The 13,445-nt window shown below is 37.5% G+C and overlaps 1 protein-coding gene and 1 pseudogene across 11 annotated transcripts in view; both read right to left on the bottom strand.

Annotated features, from left to right (window-relative positions):
• Window positions 1–13,445, bottom strand: part of GRIA3 (glutamate ionotropic receptor AMPA type subunit 3) — a 568,173-nt gene that overhangs the window by 111,544 nt on the left and 443,184 nt on the right. The gene's annotated exons all lie outside the window — the stretch shown is intronic.
• On the bottom strand, window positions 119–1,946 carry LOC109438883 (hsc70-interacting protein pseudogene; annotated as a pseudogene).

Below are 13,445 nucleotides of genomic sequence, written 5' to 3'. Positions count from 1 at the left end.
GATATTAGCCCCTTATCAGAGGCATTGTTTACAAAAATCTTCTCCCATTTGGTTGGTTGTTTCTTTTTTTTAATAATATGAAACATTTATTTTATGTATCAGACAAGAACAGAGAGTGACGTAATCCAAATCTACTGCATTGTAAAAACCATCCCTTCACCACAGTGTAAGATTTAAATGCATCTGCAAAGGGTACATGTTATATAAAATGTAGTAAGATTGCTGCCACCCTGCCAATGAATCTTTCATAATGCCAACAACTCGACAACTCTTCCAGTCCCTACCCAGGTCCTACTGCAATACTGGTGGTCCCAGTAGTTTTATTGAAATCAAATCATTTTTTAAAGCATTTAAAAAGACAAATTAAAATGCCTCAGTAACCATATATCCAACTAAAATTTTATCTATTTAAATATTATATTTACCTCCCACTAATAAACCTATATTTCACGCAAACTAAGCAATAAATCTTCCATACTAAAGTATATTCTTTGCCCAATTAATTCAAAGGAAAACACCGAAATGATTAAAGAAAAATTTAGGGTTTTACATACCCTTTTAATTTGTTTTTAAATATTTTAAAGGTTTAAACGTGTTTAAAGTTTGTAATTTCTAGTAGGAAAACATTATCTGACCAAATACCCTATGGCAAAGCACTGTAAAATGTTACAGCTGCATTTGGGGCAGAGGGGTAGGGCTTCTCTTCAAAGCACCCCAGCTTTCTTCATGAGAAGGTCAGAGGTACACTGGTTTGTATTATTGCGACATCCACTGGGTGATCTACATTGCTTTTCCTTCAGCAAGGGCTTTATTTGTCAGAAGGGCATTACGCTTGACCTCCAAATTTGGCTGACAATTTACTGATGAGATTCATAACCTTTGGGTTGCTCTGATATTTTGACATATTTGCCGGGTTCTGGGCCACATCCTGGAAGACCACCATAACTTCTGGATCCTGCATGGCTGCAAGAACCTCTGGATCACTAAGAATTTCACTGAGCCCGGCATTCCTGCCATTCCAGGCATGTCCCCTCTCATTCCAGGCATTCCTCCAGGAAAATTACCAGGCATTCCCCCAGGAAAGCCACCTGGAAAAGAGCCATACTGAGCTCCTGATTGTCGTCTGGCTTCTTCCTCCCTCTGGGCTCTCTCATGTTCTTCCCGAGCCTTCTTAACCCTTTCCATTCTTTCTTTGATCTCTCGCTCATCATGTTTCTGCTCAGACTTTCTCCGATGTTCCTCAATTTTCTGAGACCTTGGTTGAACTTCTTTCAGCATTGCACTAGCATCTTCATCATAATCCAATTTACATGCAAGGGCAAGATCGTGGTCTGATTCTCACAATGGCCCAGAAGTCTATGTGCTTTCCCTTGCCACTTGTATGGCTGAGCTATCAGGGTTTATTTCAATAGCTCTGTCAGAGTCTCGTATGGCAGCATTTGGCTTCTGTAATTTGATGAAGACACTGGCTCTCTTGGCATACAGAATGGCCATGCGAGGATTCAACTTGATGGCATCTGTGAACAAGTCAATGGCTTTCTTTAGGTCACCATCATTTAGAGCATCAATGGCAGCCCCTTTTTTATCATTTGCCTGATCCATCATCTCCTCGGTTATCTCTACATTTTCATCTCCCATTTCTTGAGGTGCATCAGTGTCTGGTTCAATCACACCTTCATTGTCAATTTCTAGATCACTTTCATCACTTGATGGTTCATCTGTCTTTATGTTTTCCTCCGCCTTCTTCTATCTGCTTTTTCTTCCTTGATATTTTCTTCTGATTTAGTTTTATGAATAGCAGGTGGTATTTTACCGCCCATGCTCTCCACCTACTCCCTCAGGAAGCGCGTTTCTTCGGTGTGCAGAACGCTCGGATCCTGCTTACACATTTTCACGAAGGTCCGAAGCTCGCTCACTTTGCTGGGGTCCATGGTAGGGAAGCGGAGGGAGGCGGCGGGTGCAGCTGAGGCTGCAGCCAGATTCCAGGCCTGGGCACTAGCTCAGCGTGACCATGTGGAAGGGTCTGGTTGTTTCTTTATTTTGTGGATGGTGTCTCTTGCTTTGCAGAAGCTTTTTAGTTTGATATAGTCCTATGCATTTATTTTAGCTTTTACTTCCCTTGCCTTTGGAGTCAAATTCATAAAATGCTCTTTGAACCCAAGGTTCATAAATTTAGTACCTATTTTTTCTTCTATGCATTTTATTGTTTCAGGTCTTATGTTTAGGTCTTTGATCCACTTTGAATTAATTTTGGTAAATGGTGACAAGTAGCAGTCCAGTTTCATTCTTTTGTACGTGGCTTTCCTATTCTCCCAGCACCATTTATCGAAGAGGCTGTCTTTTCTTCATTGTATGCTTTTGGGTTCTTTGTCAAAAAATATCTGTCCATATTTATGTAGATTTATTTCTGGGATCTCAATTCTATTTATTGGTCTGTGTGTCTGTTTTTCTGCCAATACCATATTGTTTTTTTTTTTTTTTTTTTTTTTTTTTTTTTTTTAATTAGTTTCAGGTGCACGAGACAAAGCAAAACTTAGACATTTATCATTTATATCCCTCACACTGTGTGAACCCCCCTCCCCCCATCCACTATCCCTCTGTACGTTCCCAAAACCTCTCACCTTCCCCTTATCCCCACCCCCCCGCCCGTCTAGCAACCCTCTGTTTTTCCTCCATGTTTCCAAAACTGTTTCTGATTAGTTCATTCACTTATTCTTTTCTTTAGATTCCGCATATAAGTGAGATCATGTGGTATTTGTCTTTCTCTTTCTGACTTATTTCACTTAACATAATGTTCTCTAGGTCCATCCATGTTGTTGCAAATGGTAAGATTTCTTTCTTCTTTATGGCTGCGTAATACTCCATTGTATAAATGTACCACAGTTTCTTAATCCAGTCATCTACTGATGGGCATTTCGGTTGTTTCCAGGTCTTGGCTATTGTATATAGTGCTGCAATAAACATAGGAGTGCATAAAGATTTTTGAATTGGAGTTTTGGATTTCTCCGGATAGATACCTAGGAGTGGGATTGCTGGATCATAAGGTAGTTCCATTTTCAGATTTTTGAGATATCTCCAAACTGTTTTCCATAGTGGCTGCACCAATCTGCATTCCCACCAACAGTGCACCAGCGTTCCCTTTTCTCCGCATCCACGCCAGCACTTGTTGTTTGTTGATTTATTGATGATAGCCATCCTGACTGGGGTGAGGTGGTATCTCATTGTGGTTTTTATTTGCATTTCTCTAATGGTTAGTGAGGTTGAACATTTCTTCATATGTCTGTTTGCCATCTGTGTGTCCTTTTTAGAAAAATGTCTCTTCATGTCCTCTGCCCATTTTTTAATTGGGTTGTTTGTTTTTTTGGAGTTGAGTTGAGTGAGTTTTTTATAAATTTGTGATATTAACCCCTTATCAGATATATCATTGGCAAATATATTTTCCCAATCAGTAGGATCCCTCCCCAAATAGCCAAAGCAATCCTAAGAGAAATAACACTGCTGGAGGTATCACACTCCCTGGCTTCAGCTTATACTACAGGGCCACAATAATTAAAACAATATGGTAATCATAACGAACTACCATATTGTTTTAATTATTGTGGCCCTGTAGTATAAGCTGAAGCCAGGGAGTGTGATACCTCCAGCAGTGTTATTTCTCTTAGGATTGCTTTGGCTATTTGGGGTTTTCGTGACGAATCAAATGAGTTTTTGTTCTTTTTTTTTTTTTTAATTCCATTGGGATTTTGGTGGGGATTGCATTAAATCTGCATGTTACTTTGGGTAATGTGGCCATTTTAACTATGTTCATTCTCCCAAATTATGAGCACGGAATTGGAATGTCTTTCCATTTTTGTGTGTGTCTTCTTCATTTTTTTTTTTTTAAATGTCTTATAGTTTCAGCATATAGGTCTTTCACATCCTTGGTTAAGTTTATTCCTAAGTATTTTATTATTTTTGTAGCAATTGCAAAATAAATTTCATTTTTTATATCTTACACTGAGATTTCATTGTTAGTAAAAAGGAATGCCATGGACTTTGTGCATTGATTTCGTAGCCAGCAAATTTAGTATATTTGTTTATTGTTTCTAATAGCTTTTTGGTGGACTCTTTAGGGTTTTCGCTGTATAGCATTATGTCATCTGCAAAAAGTGACAATTTAACTTCTTCATTCCCAATATGGATACAGTTTATTTCTTTCACTTGCCTGATTGCTCTGGCAAGGACTTCCAACACTATGTTGAAAAGCAGCTGTGATAGAGGACAGCCCTGTCGTATTCCTGAACATTGAGTAGTGGGCTTCAGTTTTTCACTGTTAATTATGATATTAGCTGAGGTTTTGTCATCTATGTCCTTCAATACGTTAAGGTATTTTCCTTCCATACCTATTTCATTAGTGTTTTAATCATAAATGGATGTTGTATCTTGTCAAATGCTTTTTCTGAATCTGTTGATATAATCATATGATTTTTGTCCTTATTTTGTTTATGTGATGGATTTTTTTTATTGATGGATTTGCGTATGTTGATGCATCCCACTTGTTCATGATGTATAATCTTTTTAATGCATTATTGCATTCGATTTGCTAGAATTTTGTTCGGAATTTTCCATTCATATTCATTAGATATATTGGTCTATAACATTCTTCTTTTGCCTGTTATCCATACCATGTTTTGTTATCAGGGTAATGTTTGCCTCATAAAATGAGTGAGGGAATATTGTCTCTTCTTTAATTTTTTGGAAGAGTTTCAGTAGGAGAGGTATTAGATCCTCTTTGAATGTTTGGTAGAATTCACTAGTGAAGCCATATGGTCCCGGACTTTTGTTTTTGGGAAGGTTTCAGATGACAGATTCAATTTCGTTACTGGTGATCAGTCTATTTAGATTTTCCAATTTTTCTGGATTCAGTCTAGGAAGGATATATATTTCTAATAACTTGTTCCTTTCATCTAGGTTATTGAATTTGGAGGCTATAGTCCTTTATACCATGTTTCCCCAAAAATAAGACCTAGCAGGACAATCAGGTCTAATGCATCTTTTGGAGCAAAAATTAATATAAGACCCTGTCGTATTTTACTATAACACCAGGTCTTACATAATGTAATATAAGACCTGGTCTTATTTTACTATGACTGGGTTTTATATAATAATATAAAGTAATATAATGTAATATGGAGTCTTACATTAATTTTTGCTCCAAAAGACGCATAAGACATGATTGTCCAGCTAGGTCGTATTTTCAGGGAAACACGGTAGTATTCTTGGAAGATTCATTGTATTTCTGTGGCATCGGTGATAACTTCCCCTCTTTCACTTATGATTTTCTTTATTTGTGTCTTTTCTCGTTTTATCTTAATAAGTGTAGACAAGGGTTTGTCAATTTCATTACTCTTTTCAAAGAACCCACTTTTTGTCGCATTAATGTTTTCTATTGTCTTTTTGTTCTCTGTTTCATTTAGTTCTACTAGAATGTTTATCATTCTCTTCCTTCTGCTGAGTTTGGGTTTCATTTGTTCTTTTTTTTCTAGTTCTTTAAGGTATAATATGAGGTTATTTATCTGGGATATTTCTTGTTTCTTGAGATAGACCTATAATGATATAAGTTTCCCTCTTAGAACTGCTTTCATTGCAAAAAGTTTGGTAGGGTGTATATTTTCATTGTCATGTGTTTCTATGTACCTTTTGATCTCTCCTCTTATTTCTACTTTGACCCAGTCGTTCTTTAAAATTATGTTCCTTATTCCCCATATATTTGTGGTTTTTTCTGCTTTTGTTTTGATATTGATACTCAATTTCAAAGCCTTGTGATCAGAGAATATGCTTGGTATGATTTCGGTCTTCTTAAATCTACTGAGGCTAGATTTATGTCCCAATATATGGTCTATCCTTGTGAATGTTCCAGGTACACTAGAAAAGAATGCATAGTCGGCTGTCATAGGATGAAGTGCTCTATTAATGTCAATTATGTCCATCTCATCTAATGTGTAATTTAGGGCTGACATTTCTTTATTTTCTGTTTGCATGATCTATCCATAGGTGTCTATCATGTATTTAGGTCGCCTACTATAATTACGTTTTGGCGAATTTCTCCCTTTAGTTCTGTTAGTAGTTGCTTGGTATATTTCAGTGCTCTCTGATTGGTGGAAAAAATATTGATGACTGTTATGTTTTCTAATTGTATAGTCCCTTAGTCATTAGGAAATGTACGTCTTTGTCTCTTGTTTCCATTTTTATCCTGAAGAGTGTTTCATCTAATATCACTATGGCTACACCTGCCTTTCTCTGGATACCATTAGCCTGGAATGTCAATTTCCACCCTTTCACTTTGAGCTTATGTTTGTCCTTGTAGCTGAGATGTGTCTTTTGGAGGCAGCATATGGTTGGGTTTAGTTTTTGATCCAATCTGCTACTCAGTACCTTTTTATTGGTGAGTTCAGTCCATTTACATTTAGGGTGATTATTGATATATGAGAATTTCCTGTCATTCTATCTTTTGTTTTCTGGTAAGGCGGTGTCTCAATTGTTTCTTTGCTTTGTGTTGCTGTTTATTATTTCAGTGTGGTGGTATTCTATGATTTTCCCCTCTGTTTCTTCCTTTATTATGATATATATTTCAATTCTAGGTTCCTTTTGAGTGGTCACCACCAAGTTTATTTAAAAGAAATGTTCATATTTAGAGTATTGCATTTTCTTCAGCATGCTTACTTTATCCATTCCCTTATGCCAGTTCAGACCTTTATTTACTCTCCCCCTTTTTGTTTTTGTTCTCACAAATTATTCCCATTCATGCTAGGCAAATAGCCTCCTTCAGTATTTTTTGTAGTGCAAGTCGTGTATTAGAAAATTCCTTCAGAACCATATGCTGTCTCCAAGAGACACATCTCAGCTACAAGGACAAGCATAGACTCAAAGTGAAAGGGTGGAAATTGACACTCCAAGCAAATGGTGCCCAGAGAAAATCAGGTGAAGCCATAATGATATCAGATGAAACAGACTTCAAGGTGAAAAAGATAACAAGAGACAAAGATGGACATTTCATAATGGTGAAGGGGACTGTAAAACAAGAAGACATAACAGTCATCAATATTTATGCCCCCAGTCAGGGAGCACCGAAATACACCAAGCAACTACTAACAGAACTAAAGGGAGAAATTGACCAAAACACAATTATACTAGGGGACTTAAATACATCATTGACAGCTATGGATAGATCATCCAAACAGAAAATAAATAACGAAATAGTAGCCCTAAATGACACATTAGATGAAATGGACATAATTGACATTTATAGAGCACTTCATCCTAAAACATCAGACTACACATTCTTTTCTAGTGTACATGGAACATTCTCAAGGGTAGACCATATATTGGGACATAAAATCGGTCTCAACAAATTTAAAAAGATTGAAATCATACCATGCATATTCTCTGATCACAAGGCTTTGAAATTGGATATCAACTGTAAAAAGAAAGCGGGAAAAAACAAATACATGGAGACTAAACAACATACTTTTAAAGAAGGACTGGGTCAAAGAAGAAATTAGAGGAGAGATCAAAAGATACATAGAAACAAATGACAATGAAAATACATCCTACCAAAATTTTTGGGATGCAGCGAAAGCAGTTTTAAGAGGGAAATTTATCTCATTACAGGCCTATCTCAAGAAACAAGAAAATTCCCAAATAAATAACCTCATGTTACACCTTAAAGAACTAGAAAAAGAAGAACAGGTAAAACCCAAGGTCAGCAGAAGAAAGGAAATAACAAAAATTAGAGCAGAAATAAATGAAATAGAGAACAGAAAGACAATAGAAAAAATTAATGTGACAAAGAGCTGGTTCTTTGAAAAGATTAACAAAATTGACAAACCCTTGGCTAGACTTATTAAGATAAAAAGAGAGAAGACACTGATTAACAAAATAAGAAACGTAAAAGGGGAAGTTATCACGGACACCACAGAAATACAAAGGATCATCCAAGAATACTATGAAGGACTATATGCCACCAAATTCAACAACCTAGAAGAAATGGATAAGTTCTTAGAAACATATAGCCTTCCAAGGCTGAACCATGAAGAACTGGAAAATCTAAACAGACCGATCACCAGTAACGAAATTGAATCAGTCATCCAAAACCTTCCCAAAAGCAAAAGTCCGGGACCAGATGGCTTCACTAGTGAATTCTACCAAACCTTCAAAGAGGATCTAATACCAATTCTGCACAAACTCTTCCAAAAAATTGAAGAAGAAACAGTACTCCCCAACTCATTTTATGAGGCCAATATTACCCTGATACCAAAACCTGGTAAGGACAGCACAAAAAAAGAAAACTACAGACCAATATCTCTGATGAATACCGATGCAAAAATCCTAAATAAAATTCTAGCAAATCGAATACAACAATGCATTAAAAAGATTATTCATCACGACCAAGTGGGGTTCATCCCCGGGGCACAAGGATGGTTCAACATACGCAAATCCATCAATGTGATACATCATATAAACAAAATAAAGGACAAAAATCATATGATTATATCAATTGATGCAGAAAAAGCATTTGACAAGATACAACATCCATTTATGATTAAAACACTTAATAAAATAGGTATAGAAGGAAAATACCTTAACATAATAAAAACCATATATGACAAGCCCTCTGCTAATCTCATAATTAATGGAGAAAGACTGAAGCCCTTTGCTCTACGTTCAGGAACACGACAGGGATGTCCCCTATCACCTCTGCTTTTCAACATCGTGTTGGAAGTCCTTGCCAGAGCAATCAGGCAAGAGAAAGAAGTAAAAGGCATCCAAATTGGGAATGAAGAAGTTAAATTATCACTCTTTGCAGATGACATGATGCTATATATAGAAAACCCTAAAGACTCCACCAAAAAGCTATTAGAAACAATCAACGAATACAGTAAAGTTGCTGGCTACAAAATCAACGCACAAAAGTCCATTGCCTTCCTATATACCAACAATGAAATCTCAGAAAAAGAAATACAAAAAACAATTCCTTTTACAATTGCATCAAAAAGAATAAAATACTTAGGAATAAACTTAACCAAGGATGTGAAAGACCTATATGCTGAAAACTACAAGACTTTTCTGAAAGAAATTGAAGAAGACACAAAGAAATGGAAAGACATTCCATGCTCATGGATTGGAAGAATCAACATAGTTAAAATGGCCATATTACCCAAAGCAATATACAGATTCAATGCAATCCCCATCAAAATCCCAATGGCATATTTTAAAGAAATAGAACAAAAAATCATCAGATTTGTTTGGAACCACAAAAGACCCCGAATAGCCAAAGCAATCTTAAGAAAAAAGAACTATAATGGAGGTATCACACTTCCTGACTTTGGCTTGTACTACAGGGCCACAATAATCAAAACAGCATGGTATTGGCAGAAAAACAGACATATAGACCAATGGAATAGAATTGAGAACCCAGAAATAAAACCACATAAATATGGACAGATAATTTTTGACAAAGAAGCTAAAAACATACAATGGAGCAAAGACAGCCTCTTCAATAAATGGTGCTGGGAGAATTGGATAGCCACGTGCAAAAGAATGAAACTGGACTGCTATTTGTCACCATGTACCAAAATTAATTCAAAATGGATCAAAGACTTAAGCATAAGACCTGACACAATAAACTGCATAGAAGAAAACATAGGTACTAAACTTATGGACCTTGGGTTCAAAGAGCATTTTATGAATTTGACTCCAAAGGCAATGGAAGTAAAAGCTAAAATAAACGAATGGGACTATATGAAACTTAAAAGCTTCTGCACAGCAAAAGAAACCATTGACAAAATAAAGAGGCCACCAACTGAATGGGAGAAGATTTTTGCAAACAGTGCCTCCGATAAGGGGCTAGTATCCAGAATATACAAGGAACTCATGCAACTCAACAACAAAAAAACAAACAACCCAATTGAAAAATGGGCAGAGGACTTGAAGAGACATTTCTCCAAAGAGGACATACAAATGGCAAATAGACATATGAAAAAATGCTCAACATCACTAATCATCAGAGAAATGCAAATCAAAACCACAATGAGATATCACCTCACCCCAGTCAGAATGGCCATCATCAACAAGACAAATAGTAACAAATGTTGGAGAGGCTGTGGAGAAAAAGGAACACTCATACACTGTTGGTGGGAATGCAGACTGGTGCAGCCATTATGGAAGGCGGTGTGGAGGTTCCTCAAAAAATTACGAATAGAATTGCCATATGACCCAGCAATCCCTCTCCTGGGTATCTACCCAAAAAATCTGAAAACATTTATACATAAAGACACGTGTGCTCCAATGTTCATTGCAGCTTTGTTTACAGTGGCCAAGACATGGAAACAACCAAAATATCCCTCGATAGATGAATGGATGAAGAAGTTGTGGTATATATACACAATGGAATACTATTCGGCAGTAAGAAAAGATGATATAGGAACATTTGTGACAACATGGATGGATCTTGAGAGTGTGATGCTGAGCGAAATAAGTCAGACAGAAAAAGCAGAGAACCATGTGATTTCACTGATATGTGGTATATAAACCAAAACAACAAAAGAACAAGACAAACAAATGAGAAACAGAAACTCATAGACACAGACAATGGTTTGGTGGTTGCCAGAGGGTAAGGGGGGTGGGGGGTGGGGGGTGGGAGATGAGGGTAAGGGGGATCGAATATATGGTGATGGAATGAGAACTGACTCTGGGTGATGAACACACAACGGGATTTATAGATGATGTAATACAGAATTGTACACCTGAAATCTATGTAATTTTACTAACAATTGTCACCTCAATAAATTTAATTAAAAAAAAAAAAAGAAAATTCCTTCAGCTTCTATATGCCTGGAAATGTCTTTTTTCCTCCTTAATATCTAAAGACATCTTTGCTGGATATATTATTCTTGGCTCATAATTTCTCTCTTTCAATAGTTTCAATATTTGAATCCACTCCCTTCTGGCTTGTAGAGTTTCTGCTGAAAAATCTGATGATAACCTAATGGGCCACCATCTTCTTTTCCCTGGCTGCCTTGAGGATTCTGTCTTTGTCATTAAGTTTTGACAGTTTCAATAAAACGTGCCTTGGAGAACGCCTGTTGGGATTGAGGTTATTAGGTGTTCTACTCACTTCTTTGATTTGAGGATCCAGTTCTTTCCACAAGTTTGGGAAGTTCTCGTCGACTATTTGTTTGAATATACTCTCTGTTCCCTTCTCCCTTTCTTCTCTTTCTGGTATGCCCATTATTTTCATATTGCTCTCTCTGATGGAGTCAGAAAGTTCTTGTAGAGTTCTTTTATTTCTTTTAACTCTCAAATCTCTCTTCTTCTATCTGTGTCAATTCCAGATTTCTATCCTCAATGTCACTGATTCTTTCCTCCATCTGGTCAGCTCTATTAGCTAAGCTGGCTATTTCATTCTTCATTTCTTTTATTGAGCTCTTAATCTCCAGAAATTCTATTGGGATATTTTTAAAAATTTCAATCTCTTTGGTAAAATGTTCATTTTGTTCTCTGATTTTTATTTTCTGAGTTCATTAAACTGCCTGCCTGTGGTCTCTTGCATCTCATTGAGTTTTTTTCAGAACTGCAATCTTGAATTCTGTGTCACTTAAGTCACAGATTGCCATATCTTTAAGTTCATTTTCTGGATATTTTTCATTTTCTATCTGAGTTGCCTTGTTACCTTGGTTATTCATGGAAATTAGTGAGTTATTATTTCTCTTCCTAGTCATCTACAGGAGTGGGTTTTGCAACAGTTTTGGTAGGAAGACGTCTTTCTTTTGCATTTTAGTAGGTGTTGGTAGAATGCTCTATTTTCTTTCTAACTGTAGCCTTTAATTCTCTCTCACACTCTAGAGTTATATTTTCTCTGCACTGTTCTGGCTTCTCACACAATGGGGGAATTCCCTGGAAGGTGGACTTCTCCTCTGTGAGCAGGTTGCTTGGGTCTCAGGGCAATGCACTGTTGGTGGATGTGGATACCTTCTGAACTTCCAAAGCTCTTCCTGCAACCGATTAATGGCTTGTGTGTTTCTGCAGCTCTGTTTACCCTTCTAAACATCCGCCCCTACAGGTGGGGTCAGGGGTGGGTTGGTTGTGGGAGCTGCCTGTGAGCAATAGTGGGCCACCAGCAGCACAGCTCGTCTTGCACCCAGGGCTCCGTACCCTTTCCTGGAACTTGGTGGGCTGCATGTCTGTGGCTACAAGTCGCAGTACTCAGAAATGCAAATACTCTGTTCTTTTCATCTGACACTGCTACCTTTTGGCTTCTAGCACTGGAAGGATGGGGAGGAGGTGAAAAGGCTCCATGCCTAAGCGTTCCATCCTCCGCTTGGCAGGAGGGCTTAAATGGCCGTTTTCACCCTTCCTCCCTCAGTCTTTGCTCTGAGGTCTCTGCTGTGAGTGTTGGGCTCAGTCTTGTTATATGCTGATCCCTCATGCAGCAGTTTGCCCCATAAGTGGAGCAATAGCAGTCCCAATGCTTCCCTCTCCCATGATTGTAGTGGCTCAGCAATGCAGGGAGCTGTGAGCTCCGAGGCCACTCTGTGTCCTGGGCTGGTGTAGCCTGCGCTCCGCACTTCCCACTTTCCTCCTCTCCCGCTCACCCAATTTACCCACCTTTAGATGATTTCAGTTGTGTCTCTCTTAGTGTTGCCTGTCTTCTAGGCAGGGAATCCTTTGTGGAATTGTAGTTGTTCAATTAGTTTTAAATTCCAGGGGCAATTTCAAGAGGCTCACCTCTCACCACCATTTCTATGACGTCATCTCCTCGGTAAAATCGAAGTTCTTAAAATACTCAACGAGATGCAAGAAAACACAGACAGGCAGTTCAATAAACTGAGAAACGCAATCAAAGAACAAAATGAACATTTTACCAAAGTGATTGAAATTTTAAAAAAGAACCAAATAGTAATTCTCGATCTTACTCAATAAAAGAAAAGAAGAATGAAATAGCCAACTTAGGCAATAGAGCTGATCAGATGAAGGAAAGAATCAGTGACATTGAATATAGAAATCTGGAAATGACACAGACAGAAGAGAGAGAGACTTGAGAGTTAAAATAAATGGAAGAACTCTACAAGAACATTCTGATTCCATCAGAAAGAGCAACAAAAGAATAATGGGTATACCAAAAGGAGAAGAAAGGGAGAAGGGAACAGTGAGTATATTCACACAAATAGTTGATGAGAACTTCCCGAACTAGGGTAAAGAACTGGATAGTTGAATCCAAAAAGCAAATAGAACAACTGATAGCCTCAATCCCAACAGGTCTTCTCCCAGGCACATCGTATTGAAACTGTAAAAACTTAATGAGATAAAAGAATCCTGAAGGCAGCCGTGGAAAAGATGATGGTAACCAACAAAGTAAAGCCCTTCAGGTTATCATCAGATTTTCAGAAGAAACTCTACAAGCCAGA

This window comes from Rhinolophus sinicus, chromosome 18, assembly GCF_057876585.1.
Source record: "Rhinolophus sinicus isolate RSI-liver-muscle chromosome 18, RSI-T2T, whole genome shotgun sequence".
NCBI classification, from domain to species: Eukaryota; Metazoa; Chordata; class Mammalia; order Chiroptera; family Rhinolophidae; genus Rhinolophus; species Rhinolophus sinicus.
Note: the sequence above shows the minus strand (reverse complement) of the source record. Positions and strands in the feature narration are given on the sequence as shown.